Here is a 26724-nt window from a genome sequence, read left to right as displayed (position 1 = left end):
CCAACAATATTATAAATCTTGCTTCCATATTACAATAAATTCACTTAGTTGTTCTTCCTTTGTGATGATATATTTTACCGGTAACAAGATAAGGTTTACTTTGCTACCCATAACTGTACTCCAGGTGACGTATCTTAGCCATGACATATATATATCCTAAAGTAATTATATCACGTTCTTCAATAAGGGTTTTATTGGCTTTACTTAATACACAAGCGAATATTACCGTCTGAGATAAAACCTGACGTTCATTTTATACTGATGTAACATACGGCCCTACATCATTTAATTTAACTGATTAACGCCTCAATTATGAAACGTTTTACCAATTATCACTGACTGGCCAAATTAACCTCAGTCCTAATGAGTCCCAACCTAATCATTAGCAATGGGGCCTAGTCCTAACAGGTCCATATCCTAATGACCCCTAATCATAATAGGCAGGTTAGGATTGGTTAAATTAGGATATGTTAAAGTAGCTAGGAAAAGATAGGATAGCATAGGTTGTTAGGTTAGTTTAGGTTAACACAGGATAAGTTAGGTTAGTTTAGTTTAACACAGGACAAGTTAGGTTAGTCTAGATTAACGCAGGCTAAGTTAGGTTAGTTTAGATTAAAACAGGCTAAGTTAGGTTAACACAGGATAAGTTAGGTTAGTTTAGTTTGACACAGGATAAGTTAGGTTAGTTTAGGTTAACACAGGATATGTTATCCTTGTGATAACTGATACATCAACTTGACGAATCTTCTCTGAATATCAAGTAATACTGAAACAAAGTAATATTTATTGTGAATATCAAGGTAATACGAAAATTATACTAATGTGATGTCAAATTTCTTGTAATTAATACTATTAAAATAATACTATTATTATTATTATTATTATTATTATTATTATTATTAATATTATCATTATTATTATAACTTAATAATACAGAAATTATGAAACATGTTCTGTTTTATAGATAGATAATAATGAGTTCATGTTATATTCTTTGTTTTAAATAATATAATAATGTACCGATATATTTCTCATAATGAACTATACTGTATTGCACTGAAATGACGCAACATCTATTGTGATAAATGATGATAAAAATATAAACATAATCCTACTGAAAATAGAAAAGACCCCCCCCCCCAAAAAAAGTGAAAAATAGTGTCACAAAATACTTCAAAAACGCGATAAAATAATGCATATAAAACATAACAGATTAAAATTATATATAAAATAAAAGAAAATTTCGATTTAAAAACAACAGAAAGGCGGATAGAAGATTTTAATAAGCTTAAATGAACGTAAACAAATCCCCTAACTAGTGAACAATAAAAGCTTTCTTTAAACTAGCTGGGGGCGGTATGATGATTCCGTACCTTGAGCAGACCGGAGGCGTAGCAAGATTATATTTCTATACGCGTAGTCAGCTTAAAATCCAGCCTTTATTTCTGACTGGTGATATCTTTAACGTGAAGAGGATGTTATGGCAGGTGCGGCTTACCACAGGCAGTGAACGAACCATGGTTATCCTTGCTCTGTTAGTGAGTGAGGAAGGTGTTCACTAGGGCGACTAACAAGGCATAAATCAGCCAGCACACACACTCGTTAGGTGGTCATCAGAGGCACGGTCTTAATGAGAGAATATAGAGTGATCCAACACGCGGGAATTTATGGTATGTAAGTCGTTTAATTATAAAAAAATGGTCACTTTTTTGTAAGATGTTGCGGTCAGGAAGTTCATCTCAATCTGTGCCTTTATGATCCGTTATCAGCTCTTCCGCTCACACTTTAAGTTACACCTGCGAATTATCCTCGTTAGCAAGGTGCATAACTCCTTCCGTTCACACTCTATCTTAAAACATACCATTTATTAACGGAACTTTGAGGTTCATACTGATCACTATAACTCAGGAATTATTCACAGAGTTTAGCAATGTTTACACCTGCATAACTTAGGAATTATCCAGATGAATAAGGTGTAGAAATCCTCTCTTTTACATTATAAATAAATACCCCTTGATTATCCTCTTGTTTAAGGTTTATAATTGCTACCATTTATGAGTTAATTATGTCTAAGAAATATTCACTCGAGTAAGGTGCCAACTGCCACTGGGTGAAAGTTATTATGCTGTTCCTGTTCTTGACTTATACTGACGTCATGCAGCACATGGGTAGACAGGTACAGATGACAATGAACACAACCCACGTCATCCCGCCTGTGTGAATAGCTACACCTAGTAAGTGTTCAGACGCTAAGATTCATAACTGCTGCAGCGTGTACACTCATTCACACCTGACAATTATTTAGGTAACAAGGACCTGTATCCCTCCCTTTAGTAAACACCTGTTCATCTTGTTCAGGCTCTCAGAGACCAACACTTTAAATTTTCTCCCTAACTGGTGATGTGAGAACGACTCTTAACGGCCATACTTGATTATATCTACACAAAGATGGCAAGTCACATGGAGTCACAATTGTACAGAGACTATCGAAATTTGAATCCTCTCATTCTTTCAATGGGAAAAATTAACGTACGACATATTTAAGAATCCGGGGTCAGATCTCTCAGGATCATACCATTAATGTTCCTCGTTACTGGAGGTGTAGGAATGTTCCTAACTAGGTATTTAAGGTCAAAGATGACATGAATATTACACCAAGACTCTACCTTACCCAACACGTACTGTACAGGATCTTTGTAAACCATTCTGTACTGTAATCTAGTCTCCTAACTGCAGCTAAGTGAGCGAATTACTTAACATAGTCTCAGTGTAATTTTGATGCTATTTTTACTTCTTGCTAAAAATTTTCATCTTTTAGCTACGAGAAATAATGATGGTGCGAAAGTTTGGGAATCCAGGATCTTGGATGTCCGAGGGGAGTAAGGGAGAGTGAGTGGAGCAGAACGTTGCTCAGGAATCTTTCACAATAAGAACAATAACGCCTGCAGTTGCCGGAGGTCGCCACGCACATGTTATTTTGCCCACTTAGGAGCAGCTGCCACACCCGGCCCGGAGTCTTACAGATTCCAGTTATTTTTGTGTCTCTTAACTTGACTTTTTCTCGAAAGAATGTGAGAACATATGTAACGAACCACCTCACACTACGTCACAAAAATGGGGGTAAAAGATGATGTGGATACCGTATTATAATAATGATACACGATATGATGATGATGATAAACTAACCAGAATAATGATGAATATAATAAAATAATGATAATAATAATAATAATAATAATAGGCTTCTTTAAGATATATATAATATACATACAAAAATTAATATTTGAAGTGTAAAAGGCTGTACGAACCACAAGACGATGCTGCTTTTCACCCAAATAAAAAATATAAGCACTGTACAAAAACGAACCCACGAATTTTTGTGAACCCGAGACCGGATTCACAAATACATTTTATCACCGTAATTGTACACAAGAGATAGACCTATGACGTTATATGGAGTAATTTGAATTTTATTTTATGGGTTTAATCTTTACATCAAACAGTCTGGAGTGAATTTATTATCTGCAGTTGCGATGAAAATTCCACGTTGGAACTTTTGACAATCCTGGCCCTGATCTTGCAGCTTAGGATTACCTTGTGGTGTATATCCCAGGTCACATAACTCAAGTCACATCAAGACATTATTTTGCTGGTATTCAAGGTCAGTAAGATCATTATTTGTGAGAATCATAATACAAATTGTCTTTGAACAATTTCCATTTTTTTCTTTTTTTATTCCCTTTTGGGGGGAAGTATTTGAGTGGTAATTTTACAGTACAAATGGCCTGGACTCCATATTACAGAACTGAATTAAAGCATTTCATAAGGCTGTGGAGGCTGTGATGAGGAGAGTTAGTGCACAGGATACAAACTCATACTTCCTTGACCACTATTCATTAGTTGAGAGAAAAAATAACAGCAGGTGAAATAAAAACATGAAAATATCATAAGATTTACGAATACTTGGTACGAGAGAAAGGCTGAATGTGTTGAACAAAAAAATCGCCAAAGATAACATTAGATACTTAAAAACGGAAAAGGTAGACATAAGGAGAGAGAGAGAGAGAGAGAGAGAGAGAGAGAGAGAGAGAGAGAGAGAGAGAGAGAGAGAGAGAGAGACGTGGTGATTGAGTGTTTAAAATGTTGTGAAGCGACAGATGCTACTGACAGAGGACAACTGGAGGTGTTAAGAGCAGTAAACTGTAAATAATGGTCATACAGTTATAATGATCGTGTAGCTGATGATATAATGAGAAGTAGTTAACAGTCAAATTACCCCAAGTCCAATTAGACCACAAACTCAATCTAACTATTAAGACTTGTGCCAGAAAAAAATGGGGTCCATTGGGGTTAAGGCTCACTAAAATTGGGGTCCATTAGGGTTTAGGCTTACTAAAACTGGGGTCCATTAGGGTTTAGGGCTTTAGGCTCACTAAAACTGAGGCCCATAGGATTGAAACACCTTAGAATTGTGGGCCATTCAGAATAGAAACCCATCCTAATGGTTAGCTTAGGTTGTGACGCAAAAGAACGCACCCCCCCCCCCCATCACTGACCTGTCACCATACAAGACAAAATCAACAAAAAACATTTCTAGATCCTGGTTTTTGATGTATACGTCAGAATATAAGATTAAAGAACCACGCTGTTGATTATAACCCTTTGAAAAGACCTCCTAAGCTAAATCCAGCTCAGCCTATGCCCTTCCTCTCCCAACCCCTGCACTTGGCTGTACAAAGACACCGCCAAAAGCCTCCTTTATATAATCATCGACGACACAAGTTACAATGATAATTTTATTCAACGTGTCTACTCCTGTTGAGGTTATCTGTACATTAGAACAGCCTGCAGTAGTGGATGCAGGTCTAATATGGCCCAGTCTTAATAGGCCCAATCCTAACTAGATCTAACCTTTCCATTTGGACTGACGTCCATTAAAACTGTCGCCGGAAGGATAGGGTAGGACAGGGCCCATTAAAATATGAAAAAAAATGGACAGGTTACCGACTAACAATTAGCTAGTAGGAGGTACAATAATTGTACAGCTGAGGAAGATGGAGTGATCGAGTGCACTGCCGGCCACACTGTGTGTACCGAACACAGATTTAATCCACGGTGTGCTGTATCCGCACTGCCCCTAATGGGCTGCAATTTCTACGGTACCCACTTTCATGTGAATATGCCAAGGCCTACAGTACACACAGTGTTTTTCACAAGCTTACAAACCGCATCTGAATCTAACACTTTGCATACCTTGAGGGTTTGTATATCAATACTGGAACACGATAACACACAAACGTGCATATAAAATTGAGTAATAATTATAATCATGCATTTATGTATATGCTTACTCATACTGAAGAGTACACATTAAGGACCGAGGGCGCAGCTTGTGTTGGTGGACATAAAGGTTTCCAAAATTAACCACCAGAGTGAGGGACGAACAATTAGCCTCTGTTGAACTTAGTCACCAACAGAAGCAGAGGAACGCATCTGCACACTGCCAGAGTGCTAATTTTGCTAGGAGAATGTGGTAGGGGGTCACTGTCCGCTTTACGCACACAAACATGCATGTACACAAACATATTCACTGACATTACGCGCATCTAAAAACATACATGGGCATACACGCAAATGTATAGGTACTAACACTCTTGAAGATAATGCCACACATACATACACATACAACAAAACCCATATACAAGTATTAAACACATACATGAGTACATAATACATACATACATACTAAACATACATACACATGAGACTAACGCACATTGCCATCATACAAGCACTTTCAGAAACACACACACACACACACACACACACACACACACACACACACACACACACACACAGCGTTTTGTTTCCCCTCAGAGATAATTACCATGAAGTTGAACACTCAAGGCGTCTCAAGTGTTTTAAAGAGATTCACTCATATTCTCAACTCCTCAGCCAGAGCTCACGTGACCCGGGAACTTATACTGACTCCCTCCTGCAAAGTGATCCACAATGACCCAGGATGCTATTTTGGTCTCATCCTGTCTTATTAATGTAGCACAAGCTTAGGAGATATTATGTTTTATATTTTGATTAAAAACTGTATATTATTTATATATACATGCATATATAAATACATAATACATATACATACGGTACTTACATTAACAATATATACTGTATATTCATCAAATACATACATATATAAATTCACACATACAGTACATACAAACTCCATCTTATACATGTATACATAAAATACATTTATACAGTACATACATACGATATTCAAACTTCATTACTGACATTCATAAAACTTTGTAAAAAATTATCACCACCTCCGAAATTTTGTCTCCCTAATTAATCTACAAAATTCAGGTATACATAAGGTGTATTACTCCCGTGTCTGATTAGGACGAAAGTCACTCGTATAACCTATGTGTCAAAAAGTGCTATATAAATAACTTCAAGAATAATATTGAGTTATATGCTGTATATATTATTGGTGAAGTTTAGCTGGGGCCCAATTGGACATGTACAGAGTCACCGTATGGAAGACCCGGTATGGTAAACACACCTCGTGAATCGTGACTCATCAGACTCGTGTCATCGTTTATGTGTGTGTGTGTGTGTGTGTGTGTGTGTGTGTGTGTGTGTGTGTGTGTGTGTGTGTGTGTGTGTGTGTGTGTGTGTGTGTGTGTGCGTGTGTGTGTGTGTTTGGAGGGGGAGGGGTTATCTGCCTTCAAACATGCGTGTCCTACTGAAGTTAAATATGTGGATTAAGACATGATTCTCGTCAGTAGACATATCTTTAAAGACATGAGTAGGAAAAGGTGGGGGGGGGGGCAAATGAGACATGGAGTGTGCTTAAGGTAGACAAATTGAGTCAGATATGCTTAGTGCCAAAGGGTAAATGCGACTTAGACATGTGTAAAGCAAAGAGGTATTAAATACTTTATATGTAATACTGTACATGGGGTAAATAAGATATGCAATACAAGGGGAAGGAAGTAAAACAAGGGGGGACATAAGGCACCACAGATGCATGTCATACGAGAGGAAATGTTGGAATTACTGACATGTACCGTATCGGGAGGAAATGTGATGATTACAGACACGTGATAGACTAAGGGGGACTGATGGAACTCGTAGACACATTTCCTACGACGTGAAAGACGATAATTTAAAGATAAACTCTCCGATATAAACACACGTGAGTCACAAGAGGGACATTCTATGATGAAGGGAAACGCGTGAATTAGATACTAAGTACAACGTTGTCATGAACAGGCATGTGATGGGAAGATTATTATTCCCACCTAAGAGGAATGTGACCAATAACAAGGTTTTATCAACACGAGTGTGACGTTAACATAGACTGCTATGAGTAGTATTTAGTTTAATACCAGATTTCATAATACAAAATACGTGATATTTATCTGATTTATTTTAATGTATCAAGGTGCTTCAAGGGCCTGGGTCTTCACCTCCACAGAGTCTCTACACTACCTGACAACAATTAAAATCACGAGAATTATTCCGATTATTCTTGCTATTTTGATGCACTAAGGCGGTTTAACATCCAAGATCCTCAAGCATCGACCATAAAGTCAATTTGTATACTAGACAGCAATCAATTGATAAAAAGGTAAACAAGAAAATCCATCGTTTTCCACTCTTGGACTCGTTTAGCTGTAGCATGAATTATACTGAAGACATGAGCTATGCCAGGAGGTGCAGTGCTAGAGAGACATGTGCACCATTATAAACAATGTGGCATTATCGTGTCTTAACCCCATTAATTTTCCTGCATTCCTCAAACGCATACCACAGCCTTGGTATTTGAACTATGCATACTTGATGTGGCATACAGGATACTGCACATGTATTGGTATTCTCACTATGTATACACATTGAAATTCAACTCGTGAATACATATTGATCTTTCAATTATATGTATTGCATTCATTTTAGGTTTATAGATATGTACCTTTGTGTACTATGGATGGATTGACACTCTACCTTCACTTACATATTGGTATCAAAAATACATGTATAGGTAGGTCTTCTTATACGTTTTTAGTATAGCTATGTGTTCAATGGCCATATATATATATATATATATATATATATATATATATATATATATATATATATATATATATATATATATATATATATATATATATATATATATATATATATATTATATATATATATATTCAGGGGTTTATTGATGCATATAGGCAATAATTAATAGAGAAAGAGGTTTCATTTCAAAGCACTGGGCATCTATTATAGCGGATCTCAGATTACAGCATAAATATATGCATGATGTAATGTATGTATTCATGCATGTTTGTAAGCACTTTCTTGGTCTTCATATCCAGAAAGTCGTTATAAAAATAGAGAAAAAAACGTATTTGTTACACCTGAAGTCAGTGAGGAGGGGGAAGAAGGTGGGGAAGAGGGGTGGGTAAGGGAGATGGAAAAGGGCAGGTGGGAAGAATTACTGGAAGAGAGAGTCGAGGAGGGGAGGCGGAAAGAGGTTGTGGAAAAGGGAGATGGACAGGAATGTTTGTGTAAAAGGAGGGTAAAAGGGATGTGTGAAAGGGAAGTGGGATGGGGAGATATGAAAGGGGGCGAAAAGGGGGTGATAGAAGAGGGTGAAAAATGGAGGTTTGGTGGGAAGGAAAGCTCTTGTGGGTTATGGGATGTGAAAGGAAGGTGAGCCGTTGGGCATGAGATAATAATTTTAATGTACTTAGAGACATGAAATAAAGAAAGATTATTTTTCTCGATTGTGTCAACATGAGCCTGATAGCTGATCCAAATTTTCACACCAAAACAGCGTCTTTGATTTTCTAAGTTAGGTTTATTTAAGGATATATTAGGTTAAGGGCAGGTGAGGATAGTTTACATTATTTTGGTAGGATAAGTGAAATTAGTTAAGGTTAAGTAGTTTAGGTAAGGCTCTGTCAGGGGCGGTTGTGTTAGAAGTTGAATCACGTGGTCTTTAATGATATTAACTGAGACAATCATTAACACAACTTTTATTGTAATTTTTTGTCTGAAAGTACTGCGTCATTGTGTGTGTAGTGATATATTAATTACGAAATATATAACTGAATGGAAATCAATTATATATCGTCAGGATGAAGGGGGTGTCATAACGGAATCTTCAAGAGATTTAGAGAAAGGAAATAAAATATGAGGCAATTATGAGTTTTGAGAAATAAAATACAAGAGTTATTAAACAAAGTTCACTATAGGTTTTAATTTTACAACAAAAGAATTTTAAAGATTAAATATTAAGACCCATCACCACATAATGATCATTTCCTGCCAAACCCTCTGTTAAATATTTATACTGTATTTTTGGGGGGTAAACGATAATGTAATATAATATTGTTCACTAATCACAGGTAGTGTTAATTTACTATAAAATATTCACATCTGTACACCTTTACTTGGAAGTATTCAGAACAAAGTGAGTGTCAATTTGGAAAAGACACCCGCGTTATAGGACACAAACTTATATAAAACAGCCTTCATGTGTTGTGTCATGCTCTTCAGGTGACTTCACTTCCTCTGTTAGTCACATAACAGTTTTAATATGGGTTTCATCTCCACCCTTAAGTTTGTATCTGTCCTGTTGTTTCTAAATCATTTTAATGAAATGAAATACAGAAAATATTAAACAATTTATCATTTCAAAATGACTGAGATTTTTGAAAAATACAATATTATAATTTATCTATATTTACATCAAGAAACCAAAGGAATAATTTGGGGAGAGTTTGTACCATAGACGAGTGTTCCTTTCTGAGTATAAGTGAAATCTTTGTTGTTAAAATATTTAGAAATTTGTACAATATTTTGTAAAACTCATGTTTACAAATATTTGCACCTTTAATCAAACACATTGGCCATTTTAGTTAAACAAAAACATCCACAGAAATAAATTTGAGACTGAAACCTGTAGTTTAATATTCAAAGCTGAAATTATTTACAGGTATGTATGTGTGTGTGTGTGTGTGTGTGTGTGGTTATATACAAAAAGAAAAAAGTATACGTTTATGTATATCAATTTCATGAACCTAAAACAAAAGAACAGACAACATTACACGAGACAATGCAACAAGCACATTGACCCCCTACGCTGCCCCCCCTCCTCTCCCTCAGCACGGTGCTCACCCCCTCTCTCTCGGATTCCTGGCAGACGGGGTGTAGCACAGTGGAGGTGGTGAGCCAACCACTCGTGACACAAACACTTTATTACCATCACCACAACAATGATGTAGCCAGTGCCACAAGAGGGTGCCAGCAAATACTTTATAGGTGAGTACATCTCACACCTGTAGTAAATAAGGCAAACAATGAGCAAACTAACAAGGTTATAACTAACAAGGTTATGTATATATTAGGAAAGGTAAACACAAACCATTCAAAGATATAGAGAACTAATCATACACCTGTGTTCCTGAGGTTAGGACTCTTAACACTTACACCTGTGTTAACTAAGACAATGATATAGTCATACTTGAAGCATCTAAGGTAAACACTTAATAAGACCATGATATAGTGATTCCCATATTAACATATTCCTGTATTAATTAAGGTAAACACTATTAGTCAGCAGATATGACAAATTTGCCTCTGTTATAAGGCAAATACCACTAAAGCGCCAAAAGGATGGTTGTACCTGTACTGTATGAGGTGATCCCCTGAACAAACATGTGATATAAACGTTTTCGTCATGTTGGTGTCAAAAATTAAACAGTTTCTCTAACACATCCCAATCAACACATCTTGTTTGTGAGTATTTTTGAGAAACAATTCATTATTTGTAATATCTATGAAGTCTTTGCGTTTTCCGGTGTTTCTTATACTATACTAAGTGTCGATCTTCAGTAAATTTGTAATAAAATAACATTGAAACGTCCAGCTGTTCGCAACACCCAGTAAGATGAGAGATGAATGATTGTGAAAGTTAACAGTATTAAATGGATGGTTCCCCCCACACCGTCGCCGGCATCACTAAGGAGAGGCCTCAAGCCACAACCCAAAGACGCTATCAGTTGGCATATGGTTCCATATATCGATCCTTTCCTGCCAAACCTTCTCTTAAACATCCTTTATGAAAGTAACCAACTAAAGTCTCATGCATTCTTGAGCCAAAACTATTCTTACACGCCTGGATAAAAGAACAAAAGTTGGTCAAATGCCTAAAAGAAAATGATGTTTGTTCCGCCTGAGTGGCCACGTGGGGAGCCTCACCGGCGGCCGCCATTTTGAAAGTGTTCCAGCAGCCGGCCTCCGTGTGTACCACCAGCGCTGCCGCCTCCCTCCCTACCCACACCCTACACTGCTACACCCTCCATACATCCTATAACACTGTATCAAAGTCCAGCATCCATTTCCCGGTAGTCATGAACCATAGTGCAAGTGAAGGTTACACAATGACCTAGCTACGAAGGATAGTGTCGTAGGCCTATATATAGCACCGCACTCCGGGGCTTTCATGGCTTCCCCCTCCCTCTGCCGCACTCCCACCCCTCCACGCCCCTGACTCTCCCTCCTCCATCCCCCTCTCCCCCAGTTTGCTCCACCCAGCAGCCCCAGCGTCAACACTTCAGGGTGGGGGGGGGGGGTTGTACACTGGTGTATGGGTAAGATGTTTCTACTAATATGTCTGGTGTTGGGGGCTACGTCACTCTCCCGCTAACCCATCACCAGGTCACGGCTTGGAATCTTCAATTACGTGTGTGTGTGTGTGTGTGTGTGTGTGTGTGTGTCAGTCTGCCAATTCATCGCCTCTACACTCCCACATTTCACCTGCCATCTGGTAATTGGTGCTCTTGAAACAAAACGGATGAAATGTTCTTAAACACAAGCAGAAATATACATACATACACATCTATCAATATATTTTTGAGTGACTTAATGGCAAATAGTAGTAAAATTACATAAATAAATACATACACATATACATCTTTCAATATATTTTTGCAAGATTTAATGGCAAATAGTAGTAAAATTTATAATTGCCAGCGGAAAGGTTTGGTGAACGGGGGGCTTAATCCACCATCCTGTGATTTCCAGCCTGCAGAGACAAGAGGCATATTGATCACGCTCCCTCCACACACAGTAATACAACGCTGTTTAATCTAGCCAGCAAAACACAAACTATTATTGTGAGCTTCTGTCTATTTACGAAGACATCGTCAGGGTCCGTGAATGCTAAAGATGTCTACATGTTCAGGTAAAAATAATATTAATAAGAAGTAATATAATATTATTATTAATAACAACAATATTAATAAAAAATATAACAATAATAATAATATAATTATAATTACTATTAATATCTTAAAAATATTATTAGAGTCATTCCTTTTATCATTAATAGTATAATTTATAATAATAATAATTATAATAACAGTTGACTTTGTTGCCGTGTATCATTATTATAATAATATTTATATGTCTCATAAGAAGAGATATCATTTACAGGAAAAAAAGTGTAAATATTATTATTTTCATCATAAAGTTAAGAGAAGATATAAAGGACGTTATGCATTACACCGATGTAATTATAATTATATTCTGTTAATGCAGATAAGACAAATATATCTTTGTCAAGTGTTCCAAAATCTAAATTTCTCTGACCTTCTATTTTCTATTAAAAATTATGTTTGCCCTTTATTTTTTTATGAATGAATACTCTCTTTATCTTATAAATCAGGAAGCTGAGGAAGGAACAAAACCCGATAACAATTATTCCAAGAAAAAGGAAGGATAAAACTTTGGAGGGACGACGTAAAGAATCTTTTGAAAATGTCAACCACGACTTCTGTGAGTAACTGTTACACGGTGTCTTGTGGGCCTGGAAGCCTTACCACGTTGTTTGTTGCTTTCATCATTAAGGTATTTAAACAAATTTGTTGTTATCGAAGACCACGAGTCGAAAATCATAAAATATTTTTCCATCTAGCATAAGTTTCCTATACATGAACTTTCCAAAATATTATGTCAATAATAATCATATACAGCTGAAGTTCAGTTATATATATACCATATGCCAGGTAAAAATTTTAAATAAAAATCAAATTACAGCAACCATTATTACTATTAAAAGTGTAACTGTATTGCTTGGAGCTACTTAGAAGGTAAATTTTCAACACACGATAACCAAAAATAAAAATAAAAATAAAAATATATAAATCCTATTCTTAGACGTAATACAGTAAAGGGTTAAAAAAAAATTTTCTTAACCAGTGATTAATCCCCGTTTAACAACACAGTACTAAATATTACCTCATATGTTTATCAATCTTTTCAACATTCAATATAAGCAAGTATAAGACATCAGCAGCAAAAATAAACATTAATAATAATAATAATAATAATAATAATAATAATAATAATAATAAGATAATAATTATAATAATACTGTATTAACTTTGATATAATAATAATAATAATAATAATTATAATAATAATAATAAAATAATTATAATAATGATTTCTACAAATAATATTGACAATAATATTTAAAATTCTAATAATAAAACTGCATTAACTTTGATATAATAATAATAATAATAATAATAATAATAATAATAATAATAATAATACGTCCTTTTTGATAATTGGTTAAATATGTAGTAAGGTTGGATCTCATATTACTGTACAGTGTAGCAGGATTAAATAAGTTGTCCAGTGTAAGGTACTGTACTGTAGTAAGGCAGTCGTGTAAAATTATGGAGCTATTATTATGTCTAAGAACGTCATGATTTAGTTACTCTGATACTGTATTAATATAAAAAGAAACACTCCTTTATTTCTTCTTGGTGACGCATTATGAGTTGGCAGAATACAAGGATATGACTCGGTAAGTGTAGCATAACGTTAATATTCATATTTATGTTGTGTGCTAATCGTCCTTTGGTGAGCTTCATACATGTGTTGCGTATAGGAGACAATTTTAGCGAGGGCAGAACACAATATCCAAGGTTAAGGTATTATACAGTACATAAAAAAAAACACGGCACTGGTATACATAACACAGGTTGAGGCATCATATGATGGAAACCTTGTGGAAGTCACTAAGTGTACATTACTGTATTCAGGGGACCACGTTAGTGCACCTGGTGTAACTCACAGTAACTGGACTGTGTCTTTAAATATATATCATGAATCAACAATGTGATATAAACTACAATAAAAATATATGCATTAAAACATGGCTGAGACGCTGGCTGTAACCTCCACCACTGTACGTATCTGGTAACTTACACAAGCCTTTTACTATAGTGTAACGTTCTAAAGGTAATGATTTATTACCCATCAATATATACAGGATATAGACAGGCAATTTAAATTTGAGGGAAAAATGTACAATTAACTTGCATATGTTGATTACTGCACAATTCTGTACTAATTACCAGAGTTAATTCACTATGCCTATCTCACACACACACACACATGTATATATATATATATATATATATATATATATATATATATATATATATATATATATATATATATATATATATATATATATATATATATATATATATGTGTGTGTGTGTGTGTGTGTGTGTGTGTGTGTGTGTGTGCGCGGGCTAAATACTATACAGTAAATCCATATATTGTAGTGAAAACATTTTGACCCCTTATCTTAAAATACAATATTTTTTCCTAGTAAAGTAAAACGCTATAAAAAATCTATTCGAGATAAATTACACTTATAAACTATAAGAACGTTAAACGTATAACTGATACAATGACTACTGAAGGAGATAGGGAGTAAGACTGTGACACAGGAACAACGATAAGAGGTTCATTGGATGACTACGATTAAATTTGACGCTGTGACCTTCACCTTCCTCACTCTCACTCTTGATTCTCTTGTGACTAAAATTAATTCCACTTTTGACAAGGATTTTATTCTAAACGTGAGGAAATTTTCATTGAAATCTGTCCCTCCCCCCAGCTAAAACAAACAACAAAAAACATAGACATATAGGCCTACATGTAGGCAGACAAATATATACACCCAAGAATACAAACAAATACGTACACACACATATACAAAAGGTATAAATACATACATACAGAAGAATAAATAAGTACACTCGTACGGTACAAGCCCTAGATGTACATAAGTATACAAACGCAGATATATAGCCAAAGATAGACGTATACGAAGACATTAAAAAATGCATACCGGTAAATACAAACATGTACACACACACACACACACACACCTAAATATAAACCCATACATATATACAAACTTACTGAAAAATAAATACACAGACAGACATACATAGACATGAGTGATAGCAAAAGCTTCCGCCCGGCGCGAGGATAATAACACAGCATGAGAGTCAGGCAACCTTCACACTGGTCCATGACCACGCCGTGACCTTGGCCACTCTCACACACACGGGTATACTGTATATACGCACATGCAGACGGATGTGCAAACAAATGCACATACACAAAATGATATATATATATATATATATATATATATATATATATATATATATATATATATATATATATATATATATATATATATATATCACAGATAGCCTCTAAGCTCACACCTGTACAAAGGTAGCTCACTCACACACACCAAAACTCTCAACGATACAAATTTCTATTTGTTCTTTCTTTCATCGACTTCGTGTCGTTTACAGGTTTACGTTTACAGGTTTTTGTTAATATTTGTTTTTCACAAAATGTTTCTTAAAGACCTAAATTTTACTTGAAAATTTGAAAGTAAAGGAGAAAATATCTATAAACCATTACGAGAAGATCTGTCCCCCAGAATGTCTTATCTAAATTATTATCAACACCAAAATTTAATTCTTACAAAATCTGTTTATATATATATATATATATATATATATATATATATATATATATATATATATATATATATATATATATATATATATATATACTTACTTGTGTTAAAACCCTTCACTTATCTCCTCACAAACGCCTAGATTTCAAAGCAAACATTCTTAACATAGACCAATGAGACTTTAAACCACACCTCCCTTTCATCCCCCAGTTGGTGAGTCCAAAACTTGGCTCTCTTGACCGGGCTGTTTACTAGACTTAGAGGATGTGCAGCTTAACGCAGTAAATAAGATATCCTTAAATATCCTTGTTTTATATTATGAATGTTTTACTTTAAGAATTAAGTTAAAATTTAACTAAAATACGATAATGGAAGCTACGTCATATCCCACAGCTAACATGACACAACCCCTGAATGTCGTGACACGACACTTTTAGCTCTCACACTCCCACTCAGTGCCAGCTAAGAGAAGGGTCTTACTGTACATGCCTACCCAACACAATAAAATAAATTCCGTGTATCATCAAACACTGCTGAGAGACCTTCATTTTGTGCCTAAGATCACTGTATTTTGTACTACTGTACTGTTTAACACCCGTCATGCCTTGCAGTTCATCATGGAGTCAAGTTATCTCAAGTCAGTCCCTCCCTTGGCTTTCCCTTACAGCCCCATCCCTTTGTAAACTACCTAGTCTGCCACAGCTAAAGTTTACATATAAATGATTTTAACCTGGTAAGTTGATTTATTTTTGGAATCAAAATTGTTCTCTGGGACGAATGTATTCGATTTCTGCTGAGTTAACTTCCCAGGGATTTAATTAAAACCAGAAAAGAATAAGAAAAAAGTAACTAGAAAATATCTGATGTACTGTACTGAATATCTATATTAAAATAAAAGCAATAAAATAAACATTCTACTGCTAAATGATAGGAACTATTATACGTGTGACCTGAAAGGTTTAGTAGTATATTATATATGACCATGGAAGTGAACTAAACGTCTCCCTCTTGTGATTGTTTTATATAAACCAGTGTTACCATCAAACTGTACTTGTTGGAACTATATAATTTGAACCTTTATGAAATTAAACCTGGCAATCTAGTTTACTTCTTTAAGTTATTCAATTTTTTACCAAGAAAAATATAACAGTTGTGAAGTATAGGCAATTAATAAATATAAGCAATTTTTAAGATACTTTCTATGTAATTCATATGCAAATCAGTCTATAGGTCCAACTTATGCTAATTCCAAGTTACAGATTTCACATAAATAAAACCATAATGTACCAAATCAATACTTAAAAATCAATGTATGTTTAAAACTAATTATATTAAGAAAACAAGAGAGCCGATGACCTCACACTGTCAGGAGGAATAACGTGTAGAACTTATATAAAGATTAAAATAGCATGAACCAGGACCTAAAACAGACAACAAGTTTCTAGGAAAAATACTGGTACAACTGGTAGCACTGGCAATACTGGTGACACTGGTAAGTCACTGAATCCTACATAACCAATAAACAGCTAATGTTCCACCAGACTACCACAGTCGTGTCTTCAATTAATGAAAAATGTTTCAGTTGTGGAAATGAGACGTCTCATGTACACGTACCCTTAGTATTGTAAAACCTTTTCAGTGACGAATCAAGATCTACCAAAAGAGATTCGCAAGAACATGGTGTGTGAATTACCACACTCCTTGTTAAGGTAAAAACACGACTACTTCTCAGTCACTCAAGTGGATGAAATGTCTTAAAAAGTTTTAATTAAAGAATAAAAATAATCTTAGTGTGCATAAAAAATACACTGGGATTCCTTCTACTATCTATCATATTCAAATTTTTAAGATATTACCTAATCTAATCAGCCATGGCGTAATCAAACGTAACCTAACTTAACCTTATTCAACCTACCCTAACCTAACACAACCTGACATTAATGTAGCCTGACAACTTTATCTCACCTGACCTAACCTAATCTACACCCATCCTTAAGTAAAGCCATCCTAACGTTATTCAACCTAATTGAACCTAACTAAAGCCAACCCATCCTAACTTTACTTCACCTAACCTAACTTAAACCAATCCACCATAACCATAATCTACCTAAACCAACAACTGAGCCAAAGCCATCCTAACTTAATTAAACCTATATCAATTTAACCCCACTTTTTGTTTTCTAACCCAACTTAAACTAAACCACAGTAATGTTTTATGTACCCCAGCCTGACCTAATGTAAGCAAAGAAAACAAAAATAAGTGGTAAAGTTACTTATGCTTGCTTGTAAGTTATCTCGTCCACACACACACTTACGAGGTCTTAAGACGAGGACACTTTGAAGTTTCACCTGTAAATAAAAACCTCGTATTAGAGCTGACGTAGACGATAAGAACACAAGAATATACATATAAATCATACATACTACTGTATTGCTGAACACACTACTGTATTGCTGGACACACTACTGTATTGCTGGACACACTACTGTATTGCTGAACACACTACTGTATTGCTGAACACACTACTGTATTGCTGGACACACTACTGTATTGCTGAACACACTACTGTATTGCTGAACACACTACTGTATTGCTGAACACACTACTGTATTGCTGAACACACTACTGTATTGCTGGACACACTACTGTATTGCTGGACACACTACTGTATTGCTGGACACACTACTGTATTGCTGGACACACTACTGTATTGCATCTATGAACATTAATCTCTTCGGGTTTTTTGGAACATTTAGAATCATATAGTAAAACACAGGAACAGTACACCAAGTAGACATCCACCACCCCTTTGAAGTACCGTTCTCTCTGCTTCATTAAAATATAAATAAATAGGAAATGTATCTTAACACATGAAAGCTAAACATATTCATTAGTGAGAAGAGTTTTGTCAAATAATATCAAGTAAAGCGTCGTTATTGTTAAGAAATACTGGGTAAAAGAAGCAAATGAGAGGCAGCCGTACCAAGGTCGGTAGGTGGTGACAATCCTGCTAAACTGTTCAGAGAAATGTTAGGCCACACTCACAAAGGTTCCGAGCGTAATGCGATCCCTAACTGGTGTTAAGACAAGACCAGGAATCTTATTAAAAGAGAATATCGGTGTAATTTAGGTGTAATTCTGAACATTATTCTGTGCAAAAGCCCAAGTCAGCCTGTTAGATACCTTCTTACATTACCAGTTATGAAAGAAAAAGAAATTTTTGAGTGCTGGTTGATAATCTTATCTGAAAAATTGAAGACATTAACTAAGCCAGTCGCATGACCCTTAACCCCACGACTTTAACCCGTATGTGATATGGACCATGAAGTGAGTTTTGAAGGCAGCTAATTAGTGATACTATGGAGACAATACCCGAATAACTGACACGCACACACAAGCTGGACTTGATCACAAGTAATAGTATTAACACAGAGACAGTGAATATAAACTAGTAACTATACGACACAGAATGATAGTAAAAAAAAAGACTGAAATTTGAAAATATAAAGATAATAAGCTGAAGTGTTCAAATTAATAGCCCAACACACAGAGAGACAAACAAAGTTATCAAAGAAAAAGCAAATAACCGACAGATGAACATAGTCAAACCTTTACTTTGAAATGAATAAATGATCACCCAAATAGTTCTTTCTGAGGTGAAGGAATTTTTCGTTTCACTTTCAATACTGACTCGTGACTCACTGTATATTAGTCCAAAAAGAACATGACACAGTCTTTGTTGACATTCCTGGAAAAACAAAAACACTGCTGGTGGAGCCTCAGGTGAGTTGTGCTAATGCTGTAACAGTATATACCTCACTAGATAATAATCCAATAATAATAATGATAATGATAATAATAATAATAATAATAATCAAAGTCTACAACAGTTACAGGCATATGAGGACTATAAAAACAAAGTTACATTAAAGAATAGACTCAAAACAAAAAGTAAGTTTAAGTTTACTTGACAAAAGCAATTAATATATAATGAAACCTACACAAGGAAGCCTTTTGACTTTTTTTTCAAGAGTAAAAGCGTTTTATAAGCAACACCTTCACTGAATATAATGCAATATTTTATCAATATATATATATATATATATATATATATATATATATATATATATATATATATATATATATATATATATAAATACAGAAAGATAATAGCATCAGACATTTATCGTCTGGTTTATTACATTGTAACATTGGTGCCACTTTCTTAATCTTTCTGCTGTCATTTCCTATCGGTCACACCCACCGTCCGACTGTGTTCCAACCATATTTAACCTAAACTAACCATTGGGATTGATTTCTATTACAGTACAGTATTTCTTTTTCTACCCTATTATTAACAGCCCATTTCCTTTTGTCTCTTCGTTAAATATATAGTTTTCATCTTGATATTTTTAACACGTCTTCTTTCTTCTTCACTAAATATCTATTCTCTTACGTTAGCTATTCCAGTTTCCATTCACTTTTAATACATATTCCTGTGATAATTATTTGTTTCCGTCTCCAGCCAGTTAACAAAGGATTTCTATCATTTGGTTTAATAATTGTTAACCATTAATCCCCCGGAGCTATCCTGACTTAACCAACCCCTAACATAAGATAACTTCCAAATCTACCGGTTTAGTATGAACATTCGGTTGCAATTCTTGGTCCGGCCATGAGTTAGCCACCCACTTATTCATTCAGTGATTACCTAAGTTAACGTAAAGCCCCGCCATATCTGTTGGAGCATTTTAGTTTTACCCTTTGTTGAATAATGTAAATGTTCCCACACAACATCCATTACCTAAAGCTAACTATCTAACAAGGGCCATTAAGTTAAATTATTTGCTTGCAGGCCTTTTTTTCAAGTTTTAATGGACTCAAGCCTGACCTAACCTCTCCTCCAGCTTATTTCACCTAAAGATTAACCAACTTAACATTATTTGGGGGATGAAGTTTGGTTAGGTTAGATTAGGGGTGTGTGTGTGGGGGTCGATGTAATTCCGAGTAAACTATAAAGTAAAAATAACGATAGGAACAGCTGAAAAGGATAACCAAAAGATAGAAAGATGAGTACAAAAAGTTACTTACACCACAAAGTCACACAATACAAAACCGTCCTACCTTACACCGTCCTGACACTATCTCAATTAATCTACTTAATTCTGGTTTGATTAGATTTAGTTTAGGTTTATTCATATGTGTTTTAACTGCATAACATAAAGGTAAACAAGTGATCCTAAAGTTGAATTTATTTCCTATTTCAAAACCGTTAAACCATTATGTAAGAGAAAATCATAAATATAAATATATATATATATATAAGATATCAATGTTCAAGACGTGACACCTTTATAAGAGAGAAGACAAGGTACTGTAAACTATCAAACATTTATGAACTGTTTACACAAGTTTGCGATTCTAGGAAAATAATTAAAAAAGTATATATTTACAAAACGCTTATAAAAATACGATGATGTAACTGGTGAAATTGTTGTTAAATTTTAGTGTAGTACTGGATACCATCTTCTCATATAATGACTGTGATCTCTTAGCCAGCACAATGTTCTTAAATACTAAGGGTGACCTTTAGCTCTACTCTGTGGTTTTATAAATATACAAGTCATGATCTTTTGATAGCAACGCTGCAAATATTCTTACCAGCTGAAGCACCTAACACAAAAATCAACAAATCTTTTGATAAAACTCGGTGTGATTCTTGATATATATGATATGTTTTGAAACTCTCTGGAACTTCCAACAGGCGGGACTCCTACATTCCAACACTCATCCTTTTATTCTTGGGCTTGGGATATATTATGAACATTTAGATGAAGGAGGTGCCTCTCTTACACCAGTGAACATAGGAACACACTGAACTGACGTGAAGCATTGTGGGAGCCTGCCAGGGATTCACTTTATATATGAGGGTTTTAAATTGAGGACTGAACAAGTACGTGGAGGTAATTCTTTATGTTGTCTTAACCTTCTGTCACCTTCTACACGTTAAGTACATCTCTTTCAGGTTATTTCTCTCCGTCCTCGAGGTCTCCATACCCCTTAACCCATCCCATATAAGAATGCAAGAGAAGTAAATAGAGATAGATAGATAGATAGATAGATAGATAGATAGATAGATACTGGCATCTTCTCTCTAGTTTTTCCTTTAAATATTATTTTATTAGCCACAAACGTTGAGGATTATTTATCACGGTAGATTAGGATGGGTTAGGTTATGGTATGTTAAGTAAGGTTATGTTACTACAGGTTAAAATAGGATAGTTTAAGATAGAGGGAGGCCCACTTGCCAGGCAGGTCTCTTCATTATAGCCTCAGGTTTCAGGTCCTTTGAACACTGTACAACTTTCTCCTTAAGAGTCATCACTTTGATCCTTGTTTATGCCTCTTTCGGTTGTCTCTTCTGAATTTTACAAGATCTGTATAATTTGTTGAACCTGCTGCATATTTCTTTCTATTTTCACTTCTTTTGATACAGACGAGTTGGTTTTTGATGTTTTATTTACTAAGGCTTCTATATATTTCTTAAAGCTCTTTCTTCTCATGAATTATAAGAGATCTACGTAAATTACAGAACATCCTTTTTTTACTTGTGTTATTTATACATTTTTATTTACCCCCCAAAAAACCATGTAATATTTTGTGTTATTTAATGCTTTTGTTTGTTCTGTTATTTATTGAACCTGTCTCTTTGATGTTACTTATAGCTTAGATTAAAATCACACAAGACACTTGTGAAGTTCACAACAACAAGACCATCGTATGTCCTTATAGTACTAACAAATGCGCCTCCTGATCATTACTTAGAAATCCTCCATCTCTCTCAAAGTTACATGAAACTTTCCTAACTTAAACGTTTCTTGTTTTGTGACATTAACTCGCTCTTCTATATATATTTCTATCAGCGGGGAGATGTTTAAGTTAATTGATAAACTGGCTCTGTTGTACAGTGTCACATGTGTTCATATATACTGCATAAGACTTCGCATGAGTTGTGATTCTTGCAGCACTCCACTATACGATAGACTTTTGCATCACGGTACAGAACCAAACTAATAAAACAGACTGCCAATACGTTGCAGTACAGTACGGCAGTATAGCAATACTTGCAATACGAAGCAACAAAGGAGACTGCCTGTACACAGGTGGTTGCCAAGATCGACTGATAAAGATGAGAATCCTCAGATTACAGCAGAATACGACGCTGCAATATTACTGAGGCGCGTGTGCTTCATAAATACGTGTAATGCGTGCCTGATCAGTCGTCTGGTGGATATGTCTAACGTGTATTCACCCACCAACGACAGTGTGGCGGATTAGTGGTCATGCAATATAAGATACGTCTGGTCATGCGGTCATGAGGGAAACGTCTCCAATTTCCTCTGATTTTAACCGTTCCTTTAAGAATAATAACTCCCTCAAATATTACACCTTCGCTGAGTCTAACAGGTTAAGTTAGAACTGGACCTTAGTCTTAATGGCTATGCTAAGTTAGATTAGGTAAGGTTGGGGCCTATTAGGGCTGGGGTCCATACGACAGGTCAGCTATGTCTCCTCTGTTCAGCCCTGATCCTCTCACTCGTTACTCCTATGTTACTGGTGTCATTTATCCAACCGATCAAATGAGTCTCAGCTTAACTTAACTCTTAATATGGTGACCAAATTATAAGAGCGTGTATACATGTAATCTAAATTTTCATCCAATGCTGAGGACTTGGACATTGAGCTACATATACGCACACTACCAGCGTCCTCACTGGTGGTGTGACAACTGCTCGATAGACAAACACCTGTCACAGGTAAAGGCTAATATGATTGATATATCTGTGTGAACGCTCGATGCATTACACCCTATATAAAATCACTAATACTATATTTTTTTAAACACACATGGGTGAGGAACAGGCAATCAAGCAGCACGCATTGATGGGCTAATCATCTGTAAATATAATCATCTACCTTTCTGTTGTATTACCTGTTGTTATTTTTATTTTTGTAGATAACTATACATATACGATACATAAGAGTATAAATATACACATTCATTTCTGTCTGCATATTTTAGTTTGACTTTCAACAGGCCCTATAAAAAACGTGTATACAGTATATACATCACACCATACATAAGATCAGGTATAAAGACTACTGTATATTTACCCATTTGTTTCCACAACTCATTTATTAACAATATGTCCAGGGGGCAGGATAATACCCTTGTGGAGAGCGGCATTACGTTTCATCTGTGTTATACGCTTGTTTCATCACACTGTCGATTACATCTTTCTTTCTCCGGTTTTAAGTATTTAACTGCATTTGTTTTATCATTCTAATCATTGTATACTAGTTTTAAAATTTGTACTAAATATTATCTCCATTATACCTCGTGTGTTATAGGCGTGTCTTTAATTAGTGTTATTATCCCGCTTTATATTTCATTTTATTTCGATTAAATTTTATCAGTTCAACAATTCTGATTCGCTTGAATCATCATCTGCACACATCATTCCCATCATCTTACCTCACAAGCTAATTTCTTTGGAGTAAAATTAGCGAACTATTGGACTAACCTGCCAGAGAATCTTGTCATAGAACCATGCAACAGTGTTACATGTTCAGGTACATACTAGCAGTGTGTAACAGATAAAACACCAAACCCACCGGCGAGTAAGTAGACATGGGAACTAAAGGACAGAACTATAGAGACAGACAGGGAGAGAGAGAGATAAATAAACAGTTAAACACCAATAATGAGAGCCAATGTGAGATTCATATTGATGGAATAAGTCACAGAGAAGAAAAAAGAAATAGATACATTGATAATTTAACAAACATTTAATTAGATAAAAAGATAGACAGAACGACGAATAACCAAAGACAAACTTGAATACAACAATGGGAGGTGCCGTGTTATTGTATTACCTATCGCCTACCAACTTGCAATATTTTTTTTTTCAGTTCCGTGTTTGTGTGGACAGACTGTTGCACGTTGCACAGTATTCAACAATAAGTACTTGAATACACTTTACATTGTTTACACCACTGATGTTCTCTTCGCTCGCTAGTGTGGAAAATGAAACAATTGTGAAGCTCCATGAAACTCTAATTCTTCCAGTGTTGTGAGTTATGAAACGTTGAATCTCTAGTGTTATGAAACACTGAGCCTTTCTAGTGTGTTATGAATCGTTGAACCTCTCTGGTATAAGCTCACGACACATTGAACCTCTGTTAGTGTGAGTTATGAAACGTCGAACCTTTAGTAGTGTGAGCTCATAACGCTGTATTATTCCACCTTTGCTGTTTCGTCATACAGCATAATAAAATCCTCCTACGCTGTGAGTTTAAGACCCGACAGAATCAGTTTGTGCTATAATCTTACAACACAGTAAATTCGGCCTGTGTTGTAAGTTTACGACGCAACAACTTACTCTGGTGTTGGTAATTTATGACACAACAACTTCTTCCAATGTTATAACCTTACGACACAACAAGTGTTATGAGCACAGAACCTGACATTAGTGTCTATCACTATCAAAACCATCATGATATATAATTTATATTTATTCAGAAGAAAAATCAGATCAAAAGGCATGTTGGTGACGAACCGTGGTCTGGTGTTGGTGTCACGAGGGCTCACACATCAATAAACTGGGTATTATTCTTTATTGGCATAAGAATGGCAAAAAGTTTCCAACACCTCAAAACAAGTTTACCAGATCACTGGTACTCATCACTGAAGATGCATGACAGCACCAAAGTGGTTGACTAAACTACAAAAATAACATCCCAAAACGGCACAAACAGTACACTAACAGTAATGTACCTGAACTAGATACGTTCACTAAGTGCAGAAGACATAACTAACGTATACTTAATTTCAATGTAATTTTTGGGTGATAATCTTGTGTTTTAGCTCCAGGTAACCAGTTAGATACATCCTTACATCTTCACTTATGAGGAATTTTCATCGTATGAAACTACGAGAATCTGGACCTTGACCCTTAAAGTTGTCTGTGAATAAATCATTTGAATTTGAATTTGATTTATTACATAACGTCGTTTCCCACTTGGATATGCTGGCGCCCTCCCGAGCGTGAGGAACAAGCCAGTCTCGGGCCTTAACGTGTGTGTGTGTGTGTGTGTGTGTGTGTGAACTATCTGGACTCTAGACTGTCTATATAGAACCTGAGGCTCTTGACTTACTGTATATTTGGGCGAGAAAGGACAAAAACCAAACTGGTGAATTTCTACAAGCGAAGTAAATATTAATAAGAAACTGTATCTATATTGATAAAAGTATACAAGATTGATAGACATGATAAGTCTAAAAAAAAATAGTGATGATTTTTTGTTGACCTTTTGACTACTAATGTTTGCAATAGTGGTCTGGATGGGTAATGCACGGCGTGAAAACCATCCCTCTGGCAAAACTAACATCCATCAGTTGGGTCAGGCAAAGATGGTTTTGGTTGATTTATATGAAGTCGAACAGTATGAAAGCCTGGTAGGATAAAACCATTAATTTGGGCAAACACTTGTAAAAAATAAATCTGGATCTGTCTGTTTGTGGGGTCATAACAAGAACACAATCCTCCGTCATCTATTGGTTCACAAAGTTCTCTCAGGATGTCAACAACAAGTTAAGGGAAGGTGGCTGCCTCAGTGCTGGCGGGTGACGTCATCACTGGGCGGAGCCACGGAACAGGCGTGACGAACAAACGACTTGTTTCTAGGCAACAATCTTCTCTTATAACTTCCGGTTTAAAATTGGCAGTAATTTTGCTTCTCGGCAGATGGCGTTGTGATGCTCCGTCTTGTT

The sequence above is a fragment of the Homarus americanus genome, unplaced genomic scaffold (assembly GCF_018991925.1).
Source record: "Homarus americanus isolate GMGI-L3 unplaced genomic scaffold, GMGI_Hamer_2.0 scaffold16963, whole genome shotgun sequence".
NCBI lineage: Eukaryota > Metazoa > Arthropoda > Malacostraca > Decapoda > Nephropidae > Homarus > Homarus americanus.
Note: the sequence above shows the minus strand (reverse complement) of the source record.